Raw genomic sequence first — 19,895 nt, forward strand, 5'->3', positions numbered from 1 at the left:
GGTAAAAATGGAAGCAGGAAATCAGATCAGTTCGGTTCAAAGGCTGTAGTTCAGGCAAAGAGGTCATCTGGGGTGGAAATAGTTGGGATAAGGTGAGAAGTGGAAGGATCTGGATATGTCTCATACAGCAAAGTCAACGGAGCTTGCTGATGTAGAAAAAAGAGGAACTTAAAGTATATTTATTTTAAACAAGCAGATGAATGATTGTTATTCTTATTAAGACTGGGAGAATGGAGGAAGAGAAGATGTGGTGAGGAGCATGGTGGGATGGGCAGGAAACCTCTCTTTGACAGATTATTTCTGATGTGTCTAGGTAGTTACATCCATGTAGCAATTTGATGTTCTGAGAATGGAGAAATTAGAGCTTGAATTGAAGATTTGGGAATTGATTTGCTGATTCCTTAAAAGCTGCAATTACTTGTTTAGCTCCTCTGTTGTCATTGTTGTCTAAGTCATTTCTAGTAGAGTGCATTCTTTGCAGTGATCTTTACAAGGAGTTAGGCCAGACCTCGATGTCTACACTCCAATGATCTAACTTCTTTAGTCATCATTCAGTTTGCTCATCCCTCTGACTCTCAAGTGCCTATCCACTGCTCTATGTGACTTCTGCTTCCAGAAACCTGGTTCTTTTATTATTTTACGAATACTCTCCACTTTGCCTATTCTACTCCATATTTTTGCTCATCCCTTGTCTGGGAAAGCTTCGAGGTCCCTGAAAGCTTTATCTTGGGTGAAGTAATTGCGGGTTTGGATTTACCTTGGTATGAAATTGTTTTGGTGGTTTAATGAAAGCTTATCAGAGACTCCCACAGAATTGACAGCGACCTGGGAGACAAGTGTCGGGGATGAGCAGGAATCAAGGGGGCTCTGGTGGGAAGAAGACTCAGAGCAGGAAGCTCAGCAACAGTCCTGAAGCTCACTGGGCCTCTCCCACGACTGCTGCTACTCCTCCATAATGAACACTTCAAAGGGGATTTGCTTGTCCTATTTTGGCTAGGTCAACTTCCAAAATTCTGGCAGAGAGGACTCCTTGGCTGAGTTCCTCTGGGGTGGAGGAATGGGAGACCTGACCCCCTTGGTCACCTTCAACAGTAAAGGCAAAGAGCAAGTAATTGCCACTAGGAAAGAGTGTTCTTAAAGAGGAGGAACAGATCCTGGATTACTAAAAAACTTAAATAACTACTGTGGATTTTTAGAGATAAGTGACTTCTCCCCTATTAAATTATCAGTCCTTTGGGAATTTATATATATAAATACAATATAATATATTACATACATCATACATTACATACAGGGTATATTACATACATATATCTTATATGCAAGTCCTGGACTTTGAAGTTGGAGAGAGACGAGTTTGAGTCTTAGTTCTTGCACTTATTACTAATAAATTTTATCCCATTGTTTCAAGATTTTAAGGAAATCAAACCAGTAAAATACTAATATAATGCTTGGAAAATGTTTAATAAACATAGATAATGATTATGAATGTTATTACTAATATAAATATGACATGAGCTGTTTATTTCATCGATATGAGAAAAGTGAAATATACATAATTTATTTCAAATTATATAATAGCTTGGTCTCAAAATTTAAAAAAGAACTCGTGACACTTATGAGTCCACTATCCTTTTAAAACATATTTGTTCAAATAGGTAGAACCCATTGTTTAACAAATACATTTGTTTTTAAAGAACCAGATATATGAAATATAATTTGAAACATTAGCTCAAAATGCAATAGTTCATTTCACTGTAGTAGCTCCTTCTCCTAGGTATTGTATTTTTATTTTAGTACACTGTCAGTACTACAGTGCTGTTCTCACAATCTCCCAAGCTAATCAGTCTTTAGAAAGTTGCATCTACCATTATTAACCAACAGAAGTTTCTGTCAATCTCAGTCCTCAAATATTAAATTGCATTCTCCCCAGCAAGCCACAAAGCCCCTTTTGATATTAAAATATCTTTAATCTCATCACGGTCTATTGTACAGTCCATTCCTTTAAGCTATTAATCTCATTATATAACCTCCCTGGCCAAGTCACTCACTTTAAAAGGACTTCCCTTTTGCCAGCATTGTAGAAACCAAAGGAAAAGAAGATAGCTCTTTCTAAACCTCAAAAGGGAAGGAAGTGATCTATTCTTTATTACACTTTATTATGTCCTTTTAAAAATCTTATCATGTATTAGCAGTAATATTCATGACACTAGAGTACACTTACAATAGTCAGCTCTCATGGTTATCAAAAAGCTTCACTTCAGCATTTAATCAACTCTAAAAGCCATTCATTGCTTTGGATATTCCCAGTGCAACGAACATTATCCATAAGCTTCTTTTTTTTTGCATAGAGAAGCAAGATGGCATAGAGGATGGAACACAGCTCTATGAGGGACTTATCCGATTTTTAAAAGGGCATTTTAATTTCCATAATGGCTTCTCCAAGGAGCCTGCTGAGTGGCTGTTCAATATACCAAGTTTAGGAAAAACTTAAAAGCATTGTCTTGCTTTCTGTAGTTAGGACTCCTGTCAGGAAACGAGCAGGTATCTCAGTGTTGCCTCAAGCAAAGCAGCCTGGGACAGGCTAGAATATGCTGTTGTAGGAGAAGCTTCTTCCTTGTATGGTGGATACTGGGACTCAGAAAGGTCTGTCAAATCCCAACTCTTTCTGTGGTGGTAAAACGCTGTTCTTTCTAATGGAATAACTTCTTAGAAGCATATTCATTGAATCTAGGTAAAGAGATTTGAATATCTGAAAGAGAATGGAGCCCTTGAACTTCTACTTCCATCTCTCTTATCCCATAAAACATTACCTTTGAGGGCCTTGAGGAACAATTAAGCTATTACTATCATCTCATTACTATTACTACATTATTATTAACCTGACATAAGTAGGGGCTCAATCAATGTTTCCGATAAAATAAAACCTTTGTCAGACTGGAGCTGGCAACGCTGAAGGAAAGGGATTCTCTGCTCTCTAGGCAACTCCATAAAAAATCCAAAGGTTTCGGTTTTTCTTTTTTTTTTTTTTTGCTGTTTTTCGTATATGTCATCTAGGATGCATTTGACACTTGATTAAATCTAATCTTATCTTTTCTATTTTCTGTGTTTTCCTACGTTTGTGACCACTCATTATCTACTTTACTAACTCCTTTCTGTCCTCCTGAAATCTTTTTTGTGGATGTTCACCAAGCTCACAGCCTCAAAGACAACAACAAAAACAAGAAACACTCTTCTTTCTTTGCATGCTTCAAATATTGCTTCTACGCTTGAGTTCCAATCTGACATCCTAACACTATTTTGAACATTATGCTGGGAATTCCTACAAGAATACCCCATTAGCACTTTATACACAGCATTAAACGTGCGCACACAGCCATTCTTTGTGTATCTAAGTTTCTTTTCAGTTATATCATAAGATCCCTGAGAGAAGGGACAATATCTCTTATTCCATTTATTCCATTACAATTCCTCACTACTTGAGCATAATAGATGCCATATAAACACTTATGATGGACTAAGTCACTCAGTATAAAGTAGACTTCTGTGGAGTGCTCTGTGTTTTTTATTTTGTTTTATAATGGTCTATGTCAGTATCTTCTAAGAAGAAGTAATGCTGATAAATATATACATAGCTACCAAACAGCTAAACTTCATTACAGTGTACTTGGCAGCATGCTAAGTTATTTACATACATTATCTTATTCAGTACCACCGCAGAGTGACAGCACAGTCATGCTGGTAATTTTTTATTACCTATATTAGAGCTGAAGAAATTGAGGCTCAGAACAATTAAGCAACTTGCCCAAGGTCACACAGCAAGTGAGCAGCAGAGTCAAGGGTCAAATCCAAGTCTGGCTGACTCCAAAATTCTACATGCTGGCAACTTCTCAGGGAGACAGCAAGGTTTCAGAGAGAAGAGTTTCCACAGTGTGGCATGGTAAATGCTTGGGTATCAGACCCTGAATGAGACACATCAAATGAGATAATGATATTCATGGAACATGGATAATATGTTCATGAGAACTGAAAACAGAAGAAGAGGGGCTTCCTGACATGTTAGCGTTGGATATAGTCCAAGTGCCTTGCCTGCCCTGGGGGATAGGCACATTAAAATGACTAAGGCTGATTTTCTCCAGCACTGTAGGATGGGAATTCAGAGTCAAATGAATATTATTTAGAAAAAATAAAATCATGTCTTATTTTTACATATGTGGTTAAATTTGGAAAGATGAACTTTTTATATTTCCCCTTTTATATATTATAGCTTTATATTATAAAAAAACGTTAATTATATATAGTCTTTAAATTTGTAGAAAAGTATTGCAAAATAAACTTATCATTTGGGTTAAAATTTGCAAATTCAAAGCTTCAATTTAAAGTAGAAGATTGCTAACTTTCTTCTTGTCTGATCATTTTTTTCTTCTGGGATAGAGGCTGACAAGCAACACTCGGAAGCCTTGTTCTCTGAAGAAGGTAGGCAGCAAGCATTAACTTCATTTACATTTCTGAGTGATTTGGTGGTTGAATTTCCCAACAGTAAAGTTGCACCTAAAATTGATCGACTTCAGTGTCATCAACAGATGTCCCTAAAACCGTTAGCAACTAATGGATTGTTTAAAAGACCTTAATAGCTCATTTGTCTACTCAATACCCCATCAACTCAACCTTTGAAAAACGTACTTTCCTGTCATTAGAAAATTGAGTCCATTGTCCTTTAATTTTGAAATGACATGTATTTCAAATCAATTAAGGCAGAAAGGCCAATTATCTGGTGACAACCAAATTTGTGACAACCAAAGTGTTTTCAACAGCTGATGAAAAAGAGAACTACAGTACAGCAGGCTGTGTGCTGATGAATCAGGTAGAGGAACGGAAAAGGAGATATATGCAATCTTAATATAAATATGTTAGCTCCCAAAGGGCTATTAAGTAAGATGTGTGTCTTCTTCCAACAGCTCCCAGTGGTTTTTAATAATGAAAGCTTATATTTAAAGGCTTCTATCTTTTCTATACCTCTTTGAGGGGTTTGCAAATATTCATGGCTTAAAAGTTCTCTGTTGTATCATATGGTTAAACAGTTTTATCTCTCTTTTTTGTTATGTCCCAATAGCCATGGTTATAATCTGCAATTTGTTCTGTAATTGAAACATAACTTTTATTCATAAAATTTGTTCTTAGAAAAAAAATGAGTGGCTTTTTCACTTCATGTTTCTATATTATCTATAATGATATATTTGGTCCAAATTATGGTCAGATAAATGCACATGGCTATGCAAAATTTCAGTATGAAATTTTTCAAAAGGCTACAGTCACAGGATGTTAATGCACTTTTAATTGTCATAGTGTCACTGAAAAGTTAGCTATATTTAGTAAGTTACTAATAATGGCTTTGCTATCACTCCTGAAAAACAGTTACATCAATGCAAGTATGTGGTGAGGAAGCCTATTTGGACATGAAAGATATCCAACTACATAACATATTCTTGAAGTTTTCACGCTATAATAAATATTCCCTTATTTTTATTCATTCTGATTTCATTTAAAGTGTTTCATTGAGGGAAAAAATTCAAGCTTTTTACTTAAAAATTGATTGCCTTGCATAGCATAGATATAAGTGAAGAATGTTCTAGATTTGATTTAATACAGCCAAATTATTGAATTTTTTTTTTTTTTTTGAGGAAGATCAGCCCTGAGCTAACATCCATGCTAATCCTCCTCTTTTTGCTGAGGAAGACCGGCTCTGAGCTAACATCTATTGCCAATCCTCCTCCTCTTTTTTGTTTTCCCCCAAAGCCCCAGTAGACAGTTGTATGTCATAGCTGCACATTCTTCTAGCTGCTGTATGTGGGACGTGGCCTCAGCATGGCGGGAGAAGAGGTGTGTCAGTGCTCGCCTGGGATCTGAACCCGGGCAGCCAGCAGCGGAGCATGCACACTTAACCGCTAAGCCACAGGGCCTGCCCTGAACTTTTAATTTAATTGAGCTATTTTTTAGAGGAGACTAATTTAAATAGGGGTCTGTCAGTGAATGCCTTGTTGAATAAAAGAATTTTCTCTCCCATTTTAAAAAATTAAAGTACAATTTAGACACAGTAAATGTAACCTTTTTAGTGCACAATTATACAAGCTTTGGCAAATGCATATGGTTATGTAACATTATTAAGATAAAGATAGGGAAACTTTTTCATTACATCAAAAAATTTTCCTCAAGGCTTTTTGTAGGTAACCCCTACTCTCATCCTCTGCCCCTAGTAACACTGATCTGTTATCAGTCCCTACAGTGTAGCCTTTTTCAGATGGCATTATAAATGGAATAATTTAGTATGTAGCATTTGAAATCTGACTTCGTTCACATTGCATAATGCACTTTGGAATCATCCATATTATGTGTACCAGCAGTTCATTGCTCTTTATTGCTAAGTGGAATTCCATTTTATGGATGTACCATGGTTTGTTCAACCATTCCTCAACAGAGGGACATTTGGGCTGTTTCCAAGTTGGGGCAATTATGAATAAAACCGCTCTAAATATTCCCTTAAAGATTTTTGTAGGAACATAAGTTTTCATTTTACTAGGCTAAATACCCAAGTGCAGGATTTTTGGATCATATGGTAAGTGTATGCTCAATTTTATAACAAATTGCCAAACTGTTTTCAAGGTAGCTGTACAATTTGTCATTTCATTCAAGCACTATGTGAGAGTTCCAGTTGCTCTGCCTCTTTGCCAGCTCTTGGTGTTGTCAAATAGATCTGTTTCGATATCTGGTTGTAGTTTTAACTTACATTTCTCTAATGGCTAATGAAGTTAGGCATCTTTTCACGTGCTGATTAACAATTTTTTGTGGAGTGCATTTAAATCTTTATTTATGTAAGTACATATATTTTGGATGTTAGTTTTCTTATTAAGATTTGGAAGTTTTTAAAAATATATTCTAGATACACGTGCATTATGTTATATGTGTTTTGACTGTACTTTCTCCCAGTCTTTCACTTTTCTTTTAATTCTCTTAACAGTGTCTTTCAAAGAGCAAATGTCCTTAATTTTGATGAAGTCCAATTTATTAGTTTTTTCTTTCATGATTCATCCGTTTGTGTTTTATCTAAGAAATTTCACTTAACCCAAGCTCATAAAGATTTTCTCCTGTGTTTTCTTCTAGATGTTTTATAGCTTTAGATACTGCATTTAGATCTGTGATTGATTCTGAATTAATTTTTTATATTATATGAGATAGGAATAATGATTCACTTTTTTGCCTATGGATATACACTCGTTCATCATTTATTGAAAAGACTATCCTTACTCCATTGAATTGCCATTGTACCTTTGTCAAAAATCAACTGACCATATATGTGTGGGTTTGTTTCTAGATTCTCAATTCTGCTTCATTGATCTACGTCTCCATCCTTTCTCCAATAACACACTGTCTTGATTTCTGCAGCTTTATAATAAATTCTGAATTCAGATAGTGTGTGTCCTTCACTTTACTCTTCTTTTTGGGTTATTCTAGCTCCTTTGCATTATCACATATATTTTAGAATTAACTTTTCAATTTCAACACAGAAAAACCCTCTGCTTGAATTTGGATTGAAATTGTGTTGAATCTATAGAACAATTTAAGAAGAATTGAAACAATATTGAATCTTCCAATCCATGAATATAATAACCCTCCCCTTATTTTAGGTCTTTTTATTTTCTTTAATCACTATTTCGTAGTTTCCAGCAGATAGATCTTACACATATTTTATTACATTTATGCGTATTTCTTGTATTTTACTCCTGTTACAAATGGTTCTTTTAAAATTTGAATTCCAAGTCATGCATTTCTTTTATATTAAAATATAATTTATTTTTGTATGTTGACCTTGTAGGCTGCAACCTTGCTAAACTCACTATTTTACTACATTTTTGTTTGATTTTATAGATTCTCTAGGATATTCTACATAGACAATATTCCTTTCCAATCTATATGCAATATATTTTTTATAGCTTTCTTGAATTTAATGCAACCTCTAATATGATGCTGAATAAGAATGACACATGTAAACGCATCATGAATGGACAGCCGGAAAACCAAGGACCACCAGATGTGGAACCGGAGCTCCGGGATCAAGTTAGAGGGGTCTTGGACATTCTCCTTGCCCTTTTTGACCCAGAGAGACCTGACTTTGTGGACATTGTATTGCTTGCTTTGCTAGAACACATATTAGAGCAAAGCAGAGGACACCTAGCTGACTGCAGATGAAGACTTAACACCTAGCTGATCGCAGACAAAAACTGAACACAGCTAACCACAGAAGAAGATGTCGCAGAAAAAGATTTCACATTGCTGCGTGGACCCCTCCCCTACTCCTTCCTCCCCCTCCCTCCCTAAAAGCTTCTGTACTCAATAAAATCCCGAGCATGCCAAGGCTCGGGGAGGCAGACTCCTGGAGTTGACCTTGAGTGATGCAATTGCTCCTCGGTCCTCCAGTCTGGAGTTGACCTTGAGTGACGCAGCTGCTCCTCAGAACCATCTAGCTGCTCCTGGGTCCTCTAGCTCTGCCTCCCCCTGCTGAAGCCGCTGACTGGGTTGCACCACGCTACCTGAGTCCGGACTCGCGTTTCCTGCTCTTCTCTGAATCTCCACGGGTAAGGCCCCCTGGCTTGATGGTAAATCCCCTCGCGGCCCTCGAGGCGCCCATCGAGTCCCTGCCTCTGCCCCGGGTCCCTGAGGTCGCCCGGGGTGCCCAGAGGACGGAACCTATCACATAGAGTGAACCTCCTTGCTTTGTTTCTGATCTTAGGTCCATTAGCATTAAGTATGAGGTCAGTTGTATGTATTTTGTAGGCCACCTTTATTGATTTGGGGATATTTCCTTCTCTTCCTAATTTACTGAGACTTTTTACCAGGAATAGATGCTGCAATTTGCGAAGTGCTTCCCTTTTCATTGCATAAATTGAAATGATTATATGATATTTTCTTCTTTTGTGTGTTAATATGGTGAATAATACTGATTGCTTTACTGTATTAAATGAATCTTGCATTCCTGAAGTAAACTCTATTTAGTTGTAACGTATTATTCTTTTTATGTATTATTGAATTCAATTTTCTATACCATATAGCCTAAGTGTGTAGTAGGATATACTGTCTAGGTTTGTGTAAGTATACTCTATTATATTCTCATTTCTCAGACATATCCCCATCATTAAGTGACCCATAGCTGTATATTGTTTTTCAGGTCCATTTAACCCCTAATGATTTTCATTCACTTGTCTTGTCATTTTAGTAAATAGATATGATAAATTCTCTAACTATAACTGTGGATTTATCTGTTCCTCCTTTCAGTTCTATCAGTTTTCTTTCACGTGATTTGAGGCTCTGTTGTTTGTTGCATTTAGGATTGTTATCAAGTCCTTGTGAGTTGATACCTTTAGCATTATTCGATATCCCTATGTATCATTTGCAATATTCCTTATTCTGAAGTCTACATTTTCCAATATCAATATAGCCACTCCAGCTTTATTTTGCAAAGTATTTGTATGATATATCTTTTTCCTCTCCTTTCTTTTAACCGATTGTCTTTCTATTTTACAAGTTTGTATTGTTTTGTTTTTTAAAGAGCTTATAGTTGGGTCTTCCTTCATCTTGTTCTTCAATTGACAATCTGTCTTTTAAAATAAATATGTGTTTAGACTACTTACATTTACTACTGCTGATATGATTGGATTAAAATTTATGTCTTGCTTTTTTCTAATTGTTCCATATATTTTTTCTTCCTTTTCACTTTTTCTTGCCACTTTTTTAGATTGAATATTTTTTACAAATCCATCTTATCCCCATTCTTAACTCATTGTGTATACCTATTTTAAATAATTTGGTTGTTTCCCAGACTTCACAACATGCATCTTTAATCAAAATTTACTTTTGAATAATATTGTACCGCTTCATGTACAGTGAAAATATCTTACAATAGTTTCTCTCTCCCATCTATTGTGTTATTTTGTCATATATTTTACTTCTATATATGCTACAAACACATAGTACATTGCTGCTATTTTTGTTTAAGGCAGTCATTTACCTATTAGAACAATTATAAGAAGAAAAAAATGAATTATATATTTATCTTTATTATCCATTTTCAAGGTTCTTAATTTCTTTGTGTAGATACAGATTTTTGCCTGGTATCATGTTCTTTATCACTGAAGTACTTCCTTTAAAATTTATTGTATTCAGATTTTTTTCATAAAGAACTCTCTGCTTTTCTGTGTCTGAAAAAAAAGTTTTTATTTCTCCTTCATTTTTTAAAGGTATCTTCACTGGGTATAGAATTCTGGGTTGACTTTTTTTTTAAGCGTTATCAAGATGTCACTTTATTGTATTTTCACTGACAAGAATTCTGATGCAGATGTTACCTTTGTTCCTCTGTATATACTGTTCTATGTTCTTTGACTGCCTTCAAGGTTTTTACTTTATCTTAGATTTTTAACTGTTTGAATAACTTATGTCTGGTTTGTTTTGGTTTGCTTTTTTTTTTTTTTTTTAAATTTGTCCTGCTTGGTGTTCTCCAAACTTCTTGAAACTATGTTTTTATTTTTAATTAATTTTAGAAACTTCTTGCACATTATTGTCTTTAAATATTTCTTCTGCTCTGTTCTTTCACTCTTCTCCTTCTATAGATCTGTTTGCATATATGTTAGATTCATATTTTCCCACAGTCCTTGGCTTCTCTGTGCTCTGTTCTTCTTTTTTTTTTTTTTTTAATTTTTTTCCTCTTTGCATTTCAGTTTGGGTAGTTTCTATTGATGAATCATCTGTTCGCTGATTCTTTTCTCATCTGTGTCATCTACTGATGTGACCGTTGGAAACATTCTTCACGTCTATTACTGTGTATTTTGTCTCTAGCATTTCCAATATGTTCTTTTTATAGTTTACCATCTGATAATGTATGTTGTCCACTATTTCCACTACAGCCTTCAACTTATTAACTATATTTATTTTAAATTTCATATCTGATAGTTCCAACAGCTTTGTAATATTTGAATCTGATTTTGTTGAATGCTCTGTCTCTTGGTCATGAATTGTTTTCTTCCTTGTGTGTCTTGTAATTTTGGGATGAAATCCAAGCATCTTATGTAGTATAGTAGAAAATTAGATAAAGAATATTCATGCTTGGAAATGCACACCCCCTCTTTTTTCCAAGTCTTTAGTGTCAGACGTTGAGTCAGCCTAGTCAGGAGTTGAGCTAGGTTTGAATTTTTGCTATGCTCCCTCAGTTTACTACAGGCTGCAAATGCCTCTTGAGTTACCTTGTGTTTAGGTTGGGGACTGATCTTCCAGAGAGTTTTCCCATTGTTTGTTACACCCTTAGCTTTAGGTCTTCACATTGCACCTATTTGCAGAGAAGGTTTCTCTCTCTTGATGTTTTTTCCCAGGATTAAATGTGTGAGGCTGGTGGTAGTGAGTGGTGGGGGGAATCTCTGCTGTTCTGATCCAGCCTCAGTCTTAGGCAGGAGCTATGCCCCTGGTTCTCAGAGATGGAGACCACTCAGTGATCCTACCCCTCTTCTAGCAGTAGGTGGGCTCTTGTGTCTGGTCTCAGGATGTATTCCTGCTCCTACCCCAGGAATAGGATTATTTTCTTTTCCTCTTCCTTTTTCCTTAGCTGTAATGGGTTTTCATCTATGGCTCGAGGGTACCAGTGTTTGATATGCTTCCTTTAGATGCTTTAGGCTTTTGTTTCATGGGAAATATGAGGACCACAGTGAGGATTTGTATCTTTTCCACAGTAGCTATTTTTCTCCTCCTCCAGGCTTGCATCATAAATGAAGCTTTCTCTAGAATCCTGTTCTATAACCAATCTTTCTTGTGAGCTTATAGTGAAGTCTATGGAAAAGAGCCGTCAAGTGTATGTGAATTCCTCTTGTGTCTATAGCATCCCAAGTTTCCATACTCATATGTGAATGGTTACACTCAGCCTTTAGCCATTTATTAGAAATTTCAGCTGAATTCTTCTTACTAGCTTGTATGGCATTTGGCATCTGCTACAGGCAAGCAAGTACTCTCATCTGGTTTCTCTTTGGAGATTCCTGTCTTTCAAATTTTGGATTATTTGATGGTTTATTATTATTATTATTATTATTATTATTATTATTTTTTACTTTACTTTATTTTTTTTTGGGAGGAAGATCAGCCCTGAGCTAACATCCATGCTAATCCTCCTCTTTTTGCTGAGGAAGACCGGCTCTGAGCTAACATCTATTGCCAATCTTCCTCCTTTTTTTTTCCCCCCAAAGCCCCAGCAGATAGTCGTATGTCATAGCTGCACATCCTTCTAGTTGCTGTATGTGGGACGCAGCTTCAGCATGGCCGGAGAAGCAGTGCGTCGGTGCGCTCCTGGGATCTGAACCTGGGCTGCCAGTAGCGGAGCACCCGCACTTAACAGCTAAGCCACCCAAATTTTGGGTTATTTGATTATTGTAGCTTCAGGAATCTGAAGGATTCAATAAAAGACATGATCTTAAAAATTAAGTAGCTTTTTTGGTTAGTGGTATGGTGAAAATGATGCTTTTTCCAGCTTTCTATACCCAAGCCAAAGCCAGTAGTGATAATTTAATGAATTTTGTAATTACAAGTAATGTCTGAGTTAGAAATATGAGTGAAGTAACATAAATATGTCAAGATAATTGGAAGGATTATGTTAGTATATTGTAGGTTATGTTATTTTGTGTGTGTGTGTTTCTGTGTGCACAGGTGAATTAGTGCATGAGTATCTATGTGTAAAATGTGGAAAGTATTTGATGGACTTATGAAATCAGAAAATAATGGTATGCTTTATTATAAAAGAGAGGCAACCCAATGATTCCCTTTCATCTGACCTAACGAAACTCCAGTTTACATACCAGGGCAATACTTTCCTTACAAATACAAAAACAGTGGGGCTTCAGTATATCAAACATTGAACATTTGTAGTCTATGGGAACACGAGCTTCTGGGAATTTTAAATAAAAATCACTATGAGAATCCTAATCTCAATATCTATAATGCAGCATGTACTGTTATGTTTAGATGGCCTCTGTGTTTTGAATATTATGGAAGTTTTTTGCCTTCTTTTTTCAAAAGAAGGTCCACTTGGTTGTTCTGAGAAGTTTAATATAAAATTTCCATTAGAGAATAAGCATAACATTTTACAAGATGGCTCTTTGCTTTAAATATTTAACAATATTTTTAAAGGCTGCAAAATTGGACAAATTAATGCATTTCTGTCATAAAAATAAAAAAATTATATGTTCTGATTATGTTGAAAAGACTGACGGCAGGAGTGATTTGGGGCACACATCTTGGGCCTGCTTTCTTGCCATGGCTGGTTCTAATAAAAAATATTTAAATTTGAACCTTCAGGTTTTTATTCAGAAATGGAAATATCAGAATTAAATAGCTTGTACTCCCACCCTCATGTTATATAATACAAGATGTGTATAATAGGGCACATCTTGGATTGGAATTTTGTCTATTAATTAAACAAAATCTCATTATTCAAAGAGAAAATATATACAATAGCATAAAAGAGAGCTTATGTTATACAATGAAAATACGAACACTGTGATGAACAAAATAAAACCTGTCCCTCTCTATTCTTTTAAAAAACTTTTTATTGAAGTTTAAGCAACATCCAGAAAGGATCACACATCACACGTGTACAGCTCAATGAATGTTCATCACTAAATAGCCTAGTCTAATCAACTCTGAGATAAAATCCCAAAACAAAATAAGCAAATATATACCCAGATCTTTACCAACACTACAGAAGCTTCTTTCTCTTTCGTTCCAGCCACCATCTCTGTGAGCATACTCTCTTCCTTTACTTCTAACAGCAGATTAGTTGTGTCTGTTTTTGTACTTTATATGAATGGAATCCTTGTGTACGTGTCCTTTGCTTTCTGTCTTGTTTTGCTCTAAATTATGCCAGTTAGATTTATCCATATTGCTCTATGTAGTTGACAATCATCCACTCTTATTGTTGTAGTATGGCATTTCATTTTGCGAATATAGCACACTTTACCCAATGATAGGAATTTGGGTCATTGCCAGTTTTGGGGGATTACAGTAAGTGCTGCTATGAACATTCTAATACATATCTTTGAAAAACATATACACAATGTGTTAGGTAGAAACCTAAGAGGAATTGCTAGGTCATCAGCAATACACATTTTTAGCTTTGGTAGATTCTGCCATATGGACTTACAAAATAGTTTCATCAATTGGTACTCCAGCCAGCAGGTTATGAGACTTCCTGGTACTCCGTATCATTGTTAATATTTTATATTTCCCATCACTTTTACTTTAACTGTTCTGGTGTGTGTTTTATGATGTTGCATTTGTGATTTACATTTTCCTGATATACAATGAAGATGAATATTTTTACATATATTTATTGGTAAATTGGGTATCTTCTTTTGTGAAAGTCTTCTTAAATCTCGTCCATCTATTGGATAAGCTGTGTTTTTATTATTGATTTGTAGAGATATCGATATATCTAGAAACTAGTCTTTTGTCAGTTATATACAGTGAATATCTTCTTTCATTCTACGAACTTCTTTACATGCTATTAAAGGTGATTTCTGATAAACAGAAGTTCTTAAGTTTAAAATCATCTAATTTATCGATATTTTTTCTTTTAGGATTAGAACTTTTCGTGTCCCATTTGAAAATCTTTGCCTATTTACCTTATAAAAATTTTCTTCTATTTGTGTCCCTAAAAGCTTTATTGATTTACCCTTTACATTTAGATCTGCTTTTGATCTTTAGCTGATTTTTGGTTAGGTATGAGGTAGAAATCTAGGTACATTTTTTCATATAATAGACCCAGCACCATTTATTGAAAAGATCACTCATATCTTAAAGCACCAGTGTCACCTTTGTCAAAAATCAGTTGAGCATTTATGTATGGGTCTATTTTAACTCTCTCTTCTATTCAAACGGTAAAATTGTCTATAGTTCTATCAATATCACATTGTCCAAATTACTATAACTTTATCTTATATATAGATGAATAGAGTAACTTTTTAAATTATTCCTGACATCTTCAAGATTACTTTGGCTATTCCTAGCAATTTTTGTTTCCATATGGATTTTGGAATCTGATTGTCCACTTACATACACACATATACACACACATCCTTGCTGGCATTTTAATTAGAACTGAACTAAATCTATAGATTCATTTGTGAAGAATTGACATTTTTATAATTTTGAATTTCCAATCCGTGGACATGTATACCTACTCATTTATTTATGTCTTCTTTAATAGCTCTCATACTCTTTTGGAGTTTTTAGTCTGAAGTTTTTAATCTAGAGTTTTTGTGCATCTTTTGTAGATTTATTTAAGCATTTGATATATTTTTCCGCTAATGTAGTTATCATTTTTTAATTTCAATTTTACCTGTGTTGCTAATATATAGAAATACAATTTGTTTGTGTATTGACTCTATACACAACCTCCTGATAAACTCATTTATTATTTCTAAAATTTGTCTGTAGATTCTTCTGAATTTTCAATGTAAACAATCATGGTGTCTTCTGATAATGCCAGTTTCATTTCATTTATCTAACAGCTGTTTCTCTCTCCTTTTTTCCCTTTGCCTTATCTACTGGCTAGTTACGGAATGAATAAAATTTGAATAGAAGTGACAATGGTTGCATCATTCCCAAATCTGGGGAGAAAGTTCATAGTAATTGAGTGTGATGATTCCATTTATATTTTCTGTAATCTACCTTTCTTTTACTTAATATTTTTACTCAATCAAGATACATTTAAATGTTTAGTAGGTCCATTAGTTCAAAGGTGAAAAGAGGGAAGAAACAGCAGGTCAGAATAAAATGGACAAAGGAATTGTAATGTTTTCTTTCACTAGTTCTTATTCTGCCTGTCTAGAGAAGAAGAATGTTTAAAGAAAGCAGGAAAGCAGAAAAAAGATTCAAAGTGAGAAGAATTCTGCATTGTCCTTGACATCCTCTCAGAACTGTGGTGTTAGAGAGAATAAAAGAAGATAACAAAGATGACTTGATTCTGTGACTTCTCATATCTAAAACACTTCACTTTTGAAAAGCATTCATAATTGTTGTTAAAAATTACAACAGAGGGGGCTGGCCCAGTGGTATAGTTGTTAAGTTCACGTGCTCTGCTTCAGTGGCCCAGGGTTCGCAGGTTTGGATCCCAGGCACGGACCTACACACCACTTGTCAAGCCATGCTGTGGCAGGTGTCCCACATATAAAGTAGAGGAAGATGGGCACGGATGTTAGGTTAGGGCTGCTCTTCCTCAGCAAAAAGAGGAGGATTGGCAACAGATGTTAACTCAGAGCTAATCTTCCTCACACACACACAAAAAGTTACAATGGAGAAGTTTAATCTACTGTAAAGAGATGCCATATTTTAAATAGTCTGTGTCTGTTACAAGATGAGGTCGTTCTCTAAATCCCATAATTTTATTTATAACCTCACTTTGATATATATCACCATTCAAACATTAAGGCATGTATTAATATCTTGATATATTTACTGTTATTCACACTGGTAGTGTTTGAACTCTTGAGCTCTAGATCTTATAAAGTAGTTATTCATTCATTCATTCAGTATTTATTGAGTGCCTACCATTTGCCAGATGCTTGGGATACATCAGTGAACGAATCAGAAAAACATCTCAGACCTCATGGAGTTATATTAGGAGGGGGAGATGGATAATAGATAATAAACATCATAAGTAAATGCAAGCATATTAAAGAATGATAAATAACATACATTATATAGTATGATGGAAGATGGCAGGTGCTATCGAATAAAAAGAAAAAGAACAGAGTAAGGTCAATTGAGAGTGTTAGGAGGGAGGGGTGGGGAAGGATGGCGTATTAAATAGAATGGTTAGGATAAATCTCCTTAAAAAGAGATTTGAACCAGGAATTTAATGAAGTCAGGAAGTGAGCATAAACAACGTTTGGAGAAAGAATATTCCAAGAAGAGGTGACAACTAAAGCAAATGCCCTAAGGCAGAAGCATACGTGGTATATTCTAGGAATAGAAAGAAAGCAGTTTGGCTGTAGATGAGTGAGTGAGGGGTAGAGTAGAATAAGATGAAGTCAAAGGTAATGAGGGTTGAGTTCATGTAGGGCCTTCTAAGCAGTTATAAGGACTTTCAGCTTTATTCTCAGTGAAAGGAGGAGCTATTGGAGGGTTTTTATACAACATTCTGGATGCTCTGTTGATAAAAGACTCTAGGAAAGTGGGGTAAAGTCAAGGAGAACTCTGCAGTAAGCCAGGTAAGAGATGATGGTGGTCCGATCAAATGGTTACAATAATTGGTGAAGGAATAGGAGTGGGATATATTTTCAAAGGTGAGCCAAAAGTATTTGTGTTGTAGATGTGAGACAAAGAGAGGAGTCAAGGGTGACTTTATGATTTTTTTAACTGAACCACTGGAAATTTGCCATTAACTTGGATGGGGAAGGCTATAAGTAGAGCAGATTTGGGGGAAAGATTATCAAGACATTAGCTATCCCAGTATAGGTGTCATGAAAGCAGTTGGATACATACATTTGAAATTTAGAAGAAAGGTCTGAATTTTGGAAGTCATTAACATTTAAATGTTATTTAAAGCCATTAGACTAGATAAAATCACTAAGGGAGTGAATATAGACAGAGAAGAAAAGAGGACAAAATCCTGAGCTTGGGGGTGGGGAGGAAATGAGAAAGCAGTAAAGTATACTGAGAAGGAGTGACCATAAAGAAAGTTAGAAAACCAACAGTGTGCAGTATTCCAGTATCCAAGTTGAATTAAATTATTTAAGAAGGAATGAGTAACCAACCATGTCAACTATTGCTGATGGGACAATTAAAATGACTGAAATTTAACCAATGGATTTAACAAGTTGTGCCATTATTGACCTCAACAAGAGCAGCATCAGGGTAAAAGCCAGACTTCAGTGGGTTTAGGGAATAATAGTAGGAGAGTTTCTAGAAAAAGTGTTAAAATCATATGGTGTTTTCCTATAACAAGGAGAAAATAAATGTGATAGTAGCCAGAAGAGGAAGGCAAAGCAATAAAAAACATTTTATGACAGGAAAAATAACAGGATGTTAATGAGTTGATAGTAGCAATGCAACAAAATAAAAGAAACATTGATGATGTGGAATAAATGGGGAGAATAGCTGTAGCAGGTGAATGGCACCTAATGCAGGAACTGTGGAAAGATTGGTTTATATAGAAACATGGAAATTGATCTGCGGGTAACAGAAATAGAGGTATATGGTATAGGGACAGATTCTGCAAAGTGGGTCGATATGGCATTGGGAAACTGAACATTATCTTCTGATTGCTTTGGTTTTCTCAGTAAAATCAATGGTCATCAGCTGAGAGAGGAAAAGGGAGAGAATGTATGTGGAGTACAATGAGAGAGAGTTATAAAAATAATCATCAAGAATAGTGAGAAAAGGTATGGATTATGTTCTTATAATACGCTTGGTTTCAGCCAATGATCTTCAGTAGAAGATCAATGGAGGTTAGAGATGTCAGAACTTTTAGTCTCCCTGCTGCCAGGCTGCCAGTTGGCAGGGATTGTGTTCCCACTGGGTAGCCTTTCCTACAGCTACAGCTGTCTCCAGAATCTTCTAATTGCTCCTTTCTCTTAACCACTTCCAGCCTCACAATAGTAACAACTTACTACTGCCTGCTAGCCCTGAGATGCTTCATGATCCCTCGTTGGTTTACTTAAAGCAAAAATGGTACCTAGATTAAGCTTTTCTTGATTACCCCATTATGGTGTGCCATCTGTTTTCTGACTAAAAGAGTAATTGGTACCAGGAGTAGCCCCAGGAAGGAAACCTTAAAATTAAGTTTCTTGGATTTGGTTGTTTACATATTGTAGAAGCACATATATGTCTTCCTTGCAGGGTGAGGATGGTAATGGGCAAGTGTTGGCATCTCAATTCCAAAAAATCATCACCAGCAAAGAAACATGAGGAAGTGCAGATGGCAGGCAAGGTTTTGTGATCAAGTGTCTGTGGCACTTAGTAGTTATGTTGACGATAGATGTTACAAAGATTATAACATAGAAGAGCTCCCCTGAAGGTCCTAGACAGCTAACAAAGAGAAAATGAAAAGTTGATTGTCTTGCATGCTAATTGCAGCGTTCAGATGGAAATTTTAAAAAAGGCAGTTTTGAAAGAGTTTCTTATCTCCTATTAGGATCAAGCCCAGGGCCTAGTCATAACCACAGTAGAATTATAGAACTAACTAAATGTGCAATTCTACCAGATCTCTGTGCTAAGTAATGGTTGTGAAAGAGTGGGAGCCTGAGTCATTGGATGGGCACATTGGGGAAGAAACAGATAAAGCTGAGAAATTTGAATCCCCAAATACACCTGAAACTTTCTTGTTAATGGAAGCAACTCCTGTCTACATAAGCTGAAGCAGTTGCCTCTCAATGGAATGCCAGTTATCCTCAGGCCCACCTCCCAATCTCCTATGGCCTACAGGTGTAGGAAGAGCTAGATGCCCTAGTTCTAGCTTAGTTTAAATGGAGAAGTACAAGTACTAATCTGGAAGGGTGTAGCCTATCCACTGAAAGAGTTGTAGAATCTTGCCAGTTTGTATCACTAAGAGTCTGAAGAGCATGAATGAGAGGGATTCTAAGGTTGTTAGTCCAACTAGCATGAAATGTATGGGTTGAGTTTCTTAAAATGAATGTACACAGCATTCATGATTTGTGTTGATTTAAGCACAGGAAATCAACATTAATAGTATGCTAGGATGTTGAAGGCATACCTATAGTCAGTGAAATTGAGATGCTGGAATTTGCATGGCATACTGAACAGGAAAGGTAACCAAAGTTTCAATGAATGTATTATGTAGAATCTGCTTA

The sequence above is a fragment of the Ceratotherium simum genome, chromosome 2 (genome assembly GCF_057802395.1).
Source record: "Ceratotherium simum simum isolate JZ-2026a chromosome 2, ASM5780239v1, whole genome shotgun sequence".
Classification (NCBI taxonomy): Eukaryota; Metazoa; Chordata; class Mammalia; order Perissodactyla; family Rhinocerotidae; genus Ceratotherium; species Ceratotherium simum.